This window comes from Leuciscus leuciscus (genome assembly GCF_965113295.1).
Source record: "Leuciscus leuciscus genome assembly, chromosome: 19".
NCBI classification, from domain to species: domain Eukaryota; kingdom Metazoa; phylum Chordata; class Actinopteri; order Cypriniformes; family Leuciscidae; genus Leuciscus; species Leuciscus leuciscus.
Window position 1 is genome coordinate 3,443,617 of NC_138743.1, and position 10,871 is coordinate 3,454,487.

At 35.2% G+C, this 10,871-nt stretch overlaps 2 long non-coding RNA genes across 2 annotated transcripts in view; one reads left to right on the forward strand and one right to left on the reverse strand.

Moving 5' to 3' along the window:
- The window catches only part of LOC309482152, a 90,667-nt gene that overhangs the window by 40,865 nt on the left and 38,931 nt on the right, over positions 1-10,871 (forward strand). The gene's annotated exons all lie outside the window — the stretch shown is intronic.
- Positions 3,410-10,871, reverse strand: part of LOC309482163 — an 18,651-nt gene continuing 11,189 nt past the window's right edge. Inside the window, exon 3 of the long non-coding RNA XR_014200249.1 lies at positions 3,410-3,507. This is a non-coding gene — a long non-coding RNA (uncharacterized lncRNA). The remainder of the gene's footprint in view (positions 3,508-10,871) is intronic.

Below are 10,871 nucleotides of genomic sequence, written 5' to 3' on the forward strand. Positions count from 1 at the left end.
ACACTGACCAAATGAATTCCTGGATGTGCAAAAAAAAAAAAAAAGTGGCTTTGCTCAACAGTCATGTGATTGGATAACTGGACAAACCAGCTGATCAATTTCATTGCACACCATCTAAAACATTGAGCCCTATCTTACACCCGGCGCAATGCAGCGCCAAGTGCGACACAAGTGTGTTTTGCAAGTTTCAGCCCGACGCAGTTTTCATTTTCATGTCCTGCACCACGTTGTTTAAATAGCAAATGCATTTGCGCCCATTTGTGCTCCCATGGGCTGCTGGTCTGAGAACGAGGTGTGTGTTCTGGCGCATTGTTGAAACGTTGCTATTTTGAGGAACTGAAATAGACTGAGCTATTGACCGACTGAAACCTGGTCTAAAGTCAATGGCGCAATATTTTTTTTTGTTATTTAAAGAGCGCGTTAGTAATGTGCACCTATAGGCGGGTCCACAACGCGCATACACTCTCATTATTACACACACACTCTGCTTATTAAACACACAGCACAAAAACATGCCAAATATTAAAATTAAAAGGATTGCAATGTAAAAGATTAATATTGTGTACATAAAGATATGGTGAATCCGGCTTGTCCCGATGATGTTCTGCTTGCGCACTTTTACCTCGCGCACGAGCAGATCCGTTTGCGCTCTGGAGACGCGTTTGGTCTTTCTACTATCAAATTCCGTCATGTTAATAGCGAATCTGCGATAGCGCGAGCACAACTGGCTTTTAAAGGGAATGGGAGATGAGACTCTGATTGGTTTAACGCACGTAAATCCCAAAACACACCCATTACTCATTAAGAGAATAGGGAAAATCCTTTTGGACCATGCACCGGGAGCGCCGACCATTTTTCCCGTCGTTAAACTAGCAAAAGTGGATTCGGACACGGCCTAAGTGAACTTGTGCCCTGCGCTTTAGACCATGCGCTTCGATCATTAAAATAGGGCCTATTGTTTTTGTCATTCTGAAACGCCTGAGTGTGAGATCAAAATGATTTGGTATAATGTCCTCTCAGGACGGTCTTGTGTACGATTACATTCCCAAACATCAGGCATCTGAACACACAAGAGAACATGAGGCACAATTTATTACATAGGGAGAATAACAACTTTTTGATATTTTATTACTGATGCTTTGTGCCACTCTCCCAGTAAGTGACGATTTGGTTCTCTTGGACAAATGGGTTGGAAATGGTGGTTTATTCACAAATGTTTTATGCGATGCTCCAAAAGTTTATTCGCAACTATGGATGGAAACATATTTACTCATCCTTGTGTCATTTCAAACCCATACGATTTTCTTTTGTATCATTAACCTCCAAAAAGGACATCATAAAAGTGCCATAATACGTGCTAAAGTTGAAATCGTCTAAAGTTGTACGATAACATATAAAACCAAAATGTACGTTTTTGTTCACTGATAATCCTCCTCTAGTTTTAAATTGAATTTGTGTATCATGATATATATTGTCATGAAATTTAGCGTATATATTTAGTCACGTAACAAAACTGGTATCTTCACATCTCGCATGTTTGAATATGCATGACCATGAATGAGATCTGATGAGATTTTCCTTTGTGTTCTACTGAAGAACGAAGGTTTGGAGAGACGTGAGTGTGAGTAAATGATGACAGAATTTACTTTTTCTGGGGTGAATATCCCTTTAATGGAGGGTGTGCTATAACAAAATCTCCCTCTGACCATGTCAGTTAAATGCAGAAAATGAAAGATTGATTCGCCTTTGCAAACCAGCATGGAATTGGAAACCAAACATGTTGCTTTTAAATTCCAACAAATGACATTTGTGGTAACAGAATATGTGTGTCGGTCTCCACCGGCAGTGAAAGCACTGATTCATCTGCCACGGTGAAGAGGATTTTCCCTTCTTTTTAATTTAATGGAGCCACACGGTGAATGAAGAACATCTCACCGGGAAAATATATTTTGAGGTTTAATATCGTAACTATTTTTGTGTTTTCACGTATCACATGAAATCCTTTTTTGTGGTCTTTGTCGTAAATTCTGTAAAATGGGTTTATCTTGGTTAATTCCAAATTGGGCTAAAATTTAAGTTTCGTAAATAAAATCACTTTTTCGATTAATCGTTTTTTTAAATGTGGTCGATTCAAAATCGATTCTCAAAGGTCACAAATCGATTTTTTTTCCGTATTTATTTATCACCCAAAAGCCAGTATTAGTTTTCCTCCACTGTTCATAGCCTCCATGTTACAGCTAATTTATTGAAATTTATTGAAAAGATTTCTGGTACAGGATATACAATCCTCTATTCCAGACTCTAAAAAACACAAACAAATATATATACATATCATTTCACATTTTAACATTTTATAAAAAACACTGATTTCGTAATTGAAGTTTTCCTAACAATCATAAATAAATTACATAAAATTAATTACATTAGTTACTGACAAGCTTTATAATTATACATAACACCTTTTGACAGGCAAAATGAATCCAACCTTTTCTTAAAGGAATTAATAGAAGGGGAACACACACAACTTCTTCTGGAAGCTCATTCCATAATTTGGCCGCACGATGTATAAAAAAGTTATTTCTCTTTTCAGACAGGCATGTTCTAGGGTAGAGTTTTAAAGAATTCCCTCGTGTCTATTGTTCCAAAACTGAAAGATAGGTTCAACTGTTACATCGTATATTCCCTGTACAAGCTTATATACCTGAATCATATCTCCTCTATATATCTCCTAAATTTGAGAGTTGGTAAACTTAATTTCCTCAATCTATCTTCATACGACATATTTTTCATGTCTAATGCTGAGAGATTTGATGTGTTTTATCTTAAACATAAAATAACCTGATCGTGTTTGATCAAGGCGTGAGACTGTTCTGACTCGTCCAAGTTTCAGCTTCAATTTTTCATCTTGCATCAAAACCCTGTCTATTCATCGTATGCATTTGAAATATAGAGTTGGGTTCTGTTTTAATGTCAAAATCGAAAATCGAATATCGAAATCGAATCGAATTGGAACATCTGAATCGATACCCAGCCCTATTTGTGATCATTAATTAATTTAACTGTTTCGGTCATGTGGTTTCATTTATTTTTCATCCGATGAAAGTCACCTGTTAGTATAAAGGCGTGGTGTGTTTAACTTTTAATTGTCTGACGAAGAGCCGACGTGCTCGAAACGTTACCACCAGTGAGTCTCCCATTACATTTTTCACATTTTTGGAGCCATGGTGTGACTTTTCCTTTGTTATTAATGTCCTTGTTGAGCATCCAGTTTGAGCAACATATTGCTTTGCTTTGGATGTGCGTGCTTTGGATCTGATTTTACTTAGTTTTTTTTTGTTTTTACCCCACCTTTTCTCACGTTCGGTCTTTGAAGTGATGAATTGAGCGTGTTATGTGGGTATAAGTCGTACCTGACATATGAGTGTCCAGCATCAAGTCAAAAGAATCAGAAGAGGCATCTGAGGCCGTTCAACTCCAGGCCCAAATTCACTGTCAAATGATGGATCACTGGGGAGCAAAAGAGAGAGAGTTTGAGAGAGAGAGAAAAAAATGGTGCACAGAGAAATTTACTACACTTCCAAGAAACTGCTGGAACGGCAACAGTATTACGGCCCATTTTACTCGAATGGCCTTTTGACCAGAATGTGTGATTATCTTGTTTCATGTCAAACGTCCAAGCGTCTGATTCGTTGACGATTTGTCCTGGAACATGCAATAAAAGTGGAAGCGTTTTCGGCGACCCGATTCCAGGGTCATTAGTGGTTTTGCGCAAAGCTGGTGTTTGAGGCGAGGCGGTTTCGTTTCTCATTTCTACAGAGAGCTTTTGTCCACGCTGGCATTGCAGACCAAGGGTGGGCCTCTGGATTTGAGTGATTTATGAAGACGAGTAAAGAGGCCACGCGGTCGACAGCGCTGTCACATACAGGGGAGGAGAAACCGCATCAGGACATCAGAAAAGCTCGCGAGCGAGGGCCAGAACTGCACACGAGGGCCCCTTCATGACAAGGAAATGAAATCTGAGCGGTGTCCACAGGGATGATCCACACCGGGAGGAAGCGAGCACATTTCCATCAAGTTAAAGCTGACAGGGGAAAGTCTGCATATTTCATCCAGCACATGTTTTGCGAGTGAAAAGAGCCAAATCCTTTTCAATTTTTCATCCTATTATTTTGTTACCCCGGATTTACCCGTTAATAGCGTACATGCAGCTGCGTGCACCTGCATTAGAGACCCGATCCCGGGGCCGCGCGCTCCTCCAGATGTGCATCGCGCATTCATGTCACGCTGGGATATTTGTGAAACGTATGAGATCCCACCAATCACTAAAACACTCCATCCAAAATCCCATCAAACACAGCAATGCAACACATCCATAATGTCCCGAAACTGACTCGATACTCGCTCTGGGATCCCGCTTAGAGGTTTGAGAAGATTTTATTCGCATTAAAGTCAAAATTATACTTTCCTAATACACGTTCCTGTTCTTATTTTTGCACAATTTATTAGTGCAAAACTATTCTTCTTTTGGAATAACGTGCAATATAATCAAAATGCAATCGTTCTAATTATTTAGGCCTAAATGTAAGATTTATACATTTGATTTGCATTTAAAACACTAATACATAAATGAAACAGGTAAGATTTTTTTGCACTCAGAAAAAAAACATTAGTTTTTTTTTTTAACTAAATGCATCTACTTGATTTTATTTAGATAATCATATTTTCAAAATGCATTTTGAGAAACCAAATTAAATGTATTCAGCTGAAAAGTATAAACATGTTTAAAATAGCAAAGATTATTTGATTAGTTAAAATCTATGAGATTGAAACAAATTGGATTTATTGGTGATAAATATATAAACCTTATTATTACTGTGTATTTAAAACACATACACTTTATCACTATTACAGCACTGACAAATATGCATCAACACATTAATTTTATTAGTTGATGTTAAAACTGTGCAAAATTTTACATGCAATTTAAATACATAATCTTACATTTAGGCCTTAAAATATGTTTTGGAGGATGTAGCTCTGAAATGTAGCTCCTTTTATTTTCAGCCACGCCCCTTTTTTTAACCCTCCAATCAATTCCCGCCCTAATTTTTTTTTTTTTTCTTGAACATCTTCACAAAAATACTTCACATTACCAAAGTAAAACGGGGTGCAAATGCCATTTTCTTTGGCTTTAACACTAACAATAACGGATTATGTAATATCTGACAGTGCTGTGCTCTGTTTTACACGGATTGTGCAACATTATCAGCACAGTAGTGGAAATATTCCTGTGTGTTCCTGTGGCGTTTCCGGTGTGTGTTCCAGTGGGTTAAAGCTCTCAGTGGCAGCTGAGGTTCAGGAGCTGTAGGTCACGAAGGCCACGAGCGAGAGACTTCCACTGCACAGCACATTAAGGAAACCGCTCTAACATTTATGTTTTGAAGCATTGAGCTCAAGTGAAGCTCAACAGCTCCCTGGATCACAGCGAGGAAACACTCGGCTCGGCCTGACAACAGCGGATCGGGGCCTTTCCTGAAAATCACAATGACCCTAAACACAAAAAACACGAGTACATTTATGAGGCGTTTTTATGTCACTGGGTTGAACGTATAAAACTAAACCCTTTGCTGTCTACATAGGCTGCCTTCTGAGGAAGCATCTTAAATGCTATTTTTATACACACAGCCAGTGCGAGTGCATGGGAATTTTTGAGCAAAGCTCTTAGTCAGCAATAAAAAAAATGAAATAAAGTAATAAATAAGGACTAAACACAAACTTTAGACATGCAATGAAAAACACACTATAAACCACTGATACTTCCATACAAGAATATTGCACATTTATGTAACGGATAAGAAAAATGCAGTAAAAAGATTATAACATAAAATGATCTTAGCAGCTTTCAAGTTTCTATATGACTGAGATAAAAAAAAGGTGAGGTAGACATATTTTATGTATATATTAGACATATATTAGACGTATATTAGACGTATATTACACGTATATTAGACATATATTAGACATATATTAGACATATTAGACATAAATTAGACGTATATTAGACATATTAGCCGTATATTACACGTATATTAGACATATATTAGACATATTACACATATATTACACGTATATTAGACATATTAGCCGTATATTACACGTATATTAGACATATATTAGACGTATATTACACATATATTACACGTATATTAGACATATTAGCCGTATATTACACGTATATTAGACGTATATTAGACGTATATTACACGTATATTAGACATATTAGCCGTATATTACACGTATATTAGACATATATTAGACGTATATTACACGTATATTAGACATATTAGCCGTATATTACACGTATATTAGACATATATTAGACGTATATTACACGTATATTACACGTATATTAGACATATATTAGACATATTACACATATATTAGACATATATATTAGACGTATTTTACACGTATATTACACGTATATTACACGTATATTAGACATATATTACACATATATTACACGTATATTAGACATATTAGCCGTATATTACACGTATATTAGACATATATTAGACGTATATTACACGTATATTACACGTATATTACACATATATTAGACATATATTAGACATAAATGGCTGATAAAAAGCTCTAAACAGGTGCGAACTATATTATATTATATATTATATAATATTAATTAACCTAAAACCATAAAATATATATATATATATATATATATATATTTCAAAAACTAAAATTGAAATGAAAATAAATAAAAAACAATAAGTTTGGAGTCAGTAAGATTTTTATGTTTTTGAAAGAAGTCTCTTCTGCTCACCAAGGCTGCGTTTAGTTGATCAGTGAAAACAGAAATATTGTGAAATATTATTATAATTTAAAACAGCTGTTTTCTATGTGAATGTTAAAATGTAATTTATTCCTGTGATCAAAGCTGCATTTTCAGCATCATTACTCCAGTCTTCAGAAATCATTCTAATATGATGATCTGCCGCTCAAGAAAAATAAAAACTAATTCAAAATATTAATAAAAACTATAACAGTTTCTCACTGAAACGAATTTTTTTTCTATATTTAGGTTATTTATATAGGTCATTTTCTTATAAACCTTATTTACAAAGTTATCCGAACCCTTTCATGCTCGATGCAATCATGCAAACAAGCTTTTACTCAGTAATGGCTCATTCACAGATAAGATGTCAAGGTTCCCATCAGTCAGCGGCTAAATGCCTCGTATCACACGTTGCCTTGAGCTCATAAACTCATAAAATCTGCTTTACATGCCAGGAATTCAGTCCATTGTTTTGCCAAAAATAATTTCAGCAGTTTACTGTTCCTGCAGTCCATCAAAAGGGCCGGAAGTGATTACTGTTTATTAAAAACATCTAATGACGTGCACTAGCGGTGTGTTGCAGAATGGCCGCTCGCTGAGGTAAACAAAGACAGGAAGATCAAATAATGCATTCATCACATTCCCCAGGGCCGGAGGCCAAGTTCATGTCAAATCCATAATAAGGAAAGTATCCTAGTTTCCCCACACGCACGTCACTCTCTGCTGGAAATCTACGCAGAGGATGCATTGATATTCCTGGCGCTTCCTTTCTCACAAGCTCAACACAGGCTCGTCACATCACAAGCAGAGCGCGCATCTCCCTCCCACATTAAACACACAATTACAAACCATTAGGCTGCCAAAACAGGGCCTTTGTTTTGTGTTTGGGTTCGTTTTTTCATTTTTTTCATGTTTTTTTTCTTTTTTCTGAGGGAAAGCGAGTGCATAACAGGCCGGGAGTTTGTCTTGCATGGAAAATAACAAGATTTAAGAGGTAATGAGAGTCGAGGACAACAACGCACAGCTGCCAGAAGCCTGCTGTTTCCATCATCGGTTTAAATCCTGATGCTTTATCATGTCTGCTGATGGACAAACTAATAAAAACAGTTTTTTTTTTCCTCAGATTTCTACTGGGATGAACGTGGTATTCTGACTTTACGATGGTCAGTTAGGTCAGGCAATATTTATATATAAGATTATTTAATGTTTTTGAAAGAAGGCTCGCCCCCATATACAAAAATGTAATATATGGCCATATATGTACTTATATTTTAAATTGCATGACATATATCTATATATATAGAACACAATATATGCCTGCAACATATATAAACATTTATGTGTCCAAACATGTGAAGAAAATATTTGAGTCTATCCATATATGATACCATATATCTGCATATATTACAGTATAGTATTGGTTTCTCGCATATATGGACAACATTAACTATAAATATGTGACATACATATTTGTTTTCCACATATTTAATAAATGTATGTAAACATGCATGTGATACTGATGCATTTTTAAAGCTGTGGCATATGGTTATGGTACTTTGTGGATGTATTTGTCAAAAATGACAAAGAAAACACTGCATTATTGTATTAAAAATACTAGATTTGGTATGTATACATATATGCGTCTTACATATATTTCACATTTATGTGCATATACGGGAAAATATACGGCACTTACATGAAAACGGCCATTTTTGCTATATTTTGAAATATTCTTTGATGATCAGAAAGTTCAAAAGAGCAGCATTTCTTTGAACTAGAAATATTTTGTCAATCAACTGATTGATCTTTTGATCAATTTAGTGCAACATCTTAATATAAATATTAATTTCTTTAAAAAAAAAGAAAAGAAAAGAAGTAAAATTTGGTAAAATGTGGTAAAAGTTTGGGTATCATGAACTAATACAATACTTCCATTCCATTATTTCAAATAGCAAATACAAAATTCTGCAGGAAACACCTAAAAAAGATGCAGAAGTGAAAAGGAGTCAATGATCAATGCCACTCATTTCTGCATCTAGAAATATTCTTAATAATTTTATATCAAAGTTTATTTGTTGTAATACTTTAAAATAATCTTCTTTTTATTTCTAGGTTTACATTATACACACACACACACACACACACACACACACACACACACACGCAAACACACACACACTATATTCAGTAACACTTTATTTTACAGTGTCCTTGTTACATGTAACACATGTAATTACCACAGTAATAACAGTAAATTATGCATAATTACATGCAACTAACCCTCAACCAAACTCTAATCCTACCCTAACCCTATAGTAAGTACATGTAGTTCATTAATATTACTCAGTACTTCAATATATAATTACACTGTAACAATGACACCTTAAAATAAAGTGTAACCCTATATTCTTAGATAATTAATTCCTACATAATCTTCCGTGTTTTACAGTGTCTGACAGCCCGGGACTGATGGGGTCAGTCTCCTCTTATAGCTCTCCATATGAGGGAGTTTCAGGAGAACATAATGGTTTTAAAGCAGAATCATCCAGAGTTTGTCTGACTGTGTGTGAATGAAACGGCGGTTCCCTCGTGAGATCTGGCGGAGGGGAGAAGCGCTGCTCTCAGTGGTCATGCACACACACTACAGCTGCGCACTACTACAGGTTTTTCCACTTGCCGACACACTAAAACGACACACGCAGCACCATTATCTAAACTGACACACACAGAGCAAAACCTCTTCTCAAGTCTCCAAAAGTCTAAACACATTTTCTGCTTTACACACATTTTGCAATTCAAAATGGCACTTTTTAAACGCACTGAACACAGTTCTCTGCATAACACACAACAATCTGACATAAAGTCATGTTTGCCATTTCAAGACACTGCCATTCAAAATGACACTCCATGATCTGATTGGCCGATACATGTGTCACCTGACCAAACACCTCAATGCTTAATTGTTCATGTTTTTCAGTTTACTGTTTTTTGTGAGCATATTTGTGTTCAGTCCGATGTAAATATATCTGATGTCCATATGTTGCACTGACTTGTTTGGTGAAAAATAAAAATGTGTGTGTGTCTCTGCAAATATTTCTGTGCATGTGAACAATCTGAAGAATTTCCTACAATGTGAACTATTTTAGTATTATGGCAAAGCATACTGAAGATGAGAGTGCTTTTCATTATGCCCAACAGTGTGTAGTTGGTTAGACACAAATCTGCTAATATGAATGAAGTGTGTGCCATTTCATGCAAAAGTTTGATTTTGATAATGCTGTAGTTTTGGTTGCAGTGCTTCATTCTGCAGGATATATGAGGTATTTTGCAGTTTGGGTGTGTGGTTTTGTGAACTGTGTTCAGTATTTTGATAAAACCAGCCTAGTTTGCAAAATTGTGTGTTAGCAATTGGAAAACCCTGTAACTGGACCTGTGAAAAGCTATAATGATGGCAAACGACACCTTATGATGCATATCTGTTTCAATTACTCACATTCTTTAAATACGTCAATGTAAGAGTGTTAATTCTCTAACGTCTCACTCACTTTTATCTGCCATGTCAAAACAGTCCAAATGAGGACTGAACTCGAAGATCACGAGACTTTAATCAAAGTCGTTACTTAATGCAGTTAAAGATCTTTTTTTTTATATCAGTAATTAATATTTCGATTTTAATTAAAATTGGTAATATATATTAACTTACACATGCTATATTAGATCAGAAATATACGCCTCAAGATTACTTGCTTTATTAAATTTAAAGCTATTTTAAATTGTTTAAATGTATATTTTGTTTTAACATACTTATATATGCAAAAAAAAAATTTTTTTAAATAATTATAATTTTACTTAAAAATGATGAAATATTAAATAATACATGCTAAAAAACTTAAGTTAGAAATGTGTGCCTTTACTGTAGATTACTTAATGGTTGTTCATAGTTAAGGATAAAAATTGCAATAATTAATATTTAGATTTTTATAAAAATTGGTAATATACATGAACTTACACATTCTTT